The sequence below is a fragment of the Myotis davidii genome, unplaced genomic scaffold (genome assembly GCF_000327345.1).
Source record: "Myotis davidii unplaced genomic scaffold, ASM32734v1 scaffold2574, whole genome shotgun sequence".
NCBI lineage: Eukaryota > Metazoa > Chordata > Mammalia > Chiroptera > Vespertilionidae > Myotis > Myotis davidii.
This window is the reverse complement of record NW_006285606.1, coordinates 20,203-21,011: the sequence shown is the minus strand read 5'-3', so window position 1 is coordinate 21,011 and position 809 is coordinate 20,203. Positions and strand designations below refer to the sequence as shown.

Here is an 809-nt window from a genome sequence, read left to right as displayed (position 1 = left end):
GTTTATTTATTTATTTATTTATTTATTTATTTATTTATTTTTACCTGAGAGAGAGAGAGAGGAAAAGGGAGAGGGATACAGAGTCAGAAACATCAATGAGGGAGAAACATTGATCAGCTACCACCTGCACACTCCCTACTGGGTATGTGCCTGCAACCAAGGTACATGCCCTTGGCCGGAATTGAACCTGGGACCCTTGAGTCCGCAGGCTGATGTTCTATCCACTGAGCCAAACCGGTTAGGGCTTGAAGTATTTTCTTATACCTCAAAACATCTCGCAGGAACTAGGACATCTATCAGTATGCAGTAGGAAATTTGACAAATTCTGTTTGAAACCCCGACATCAACCTGGACTTTGATTCTAAGACGAAGCTACACACAGAATAAAATAAATGAGTGGCGTGAATCCTCTCTCCCGTGACTGTGTTGCCAGGGCATCCTCTCAGAGGGGAGACTCGCGAGGCAGGAGTGAGGGCAGCGAGGGCAGCAGTGAGGGCAGCGTGAAGACAAAGCTTCATCCTGACACTCACTTCATTTTTAATCTCAGCTCAATTAAGAGAAAGTATAAAATCACAGCTGTGTGTCAGATCAGGAAAGAGATGGCCTGCTTTAACAATAGCTGCTACTCTCGAAGAAAACAATGCTGACGTGTATTTTACACCAATATTATGTTCATTTAAAATAGCAACATATTTAATATCTAATTAAAAAATTTCATAATTTCACTAAAGTAGGAAATCATTCATTAGTCATTTATTTTTATGATCAAATGCTAGACTTTACCATTCTTGTTTGTTTGTTAATCCTCA

The 809-nt window shown here is 40.0% G+C and overlaps 1 long non-coding RNA gene across 1 annotated transcript in view; it reads right to left on the bottom strand.

Moving 5' to 3' along the window:
• Positions 1-809, bottom strand: part of LOC107181920 — a 7,826-nt gene that overhangs the window by 2,905 nt on the left and 4,112 nt on the right. The gene's annotated exons all lie outside the window — the stretch shown is intronic.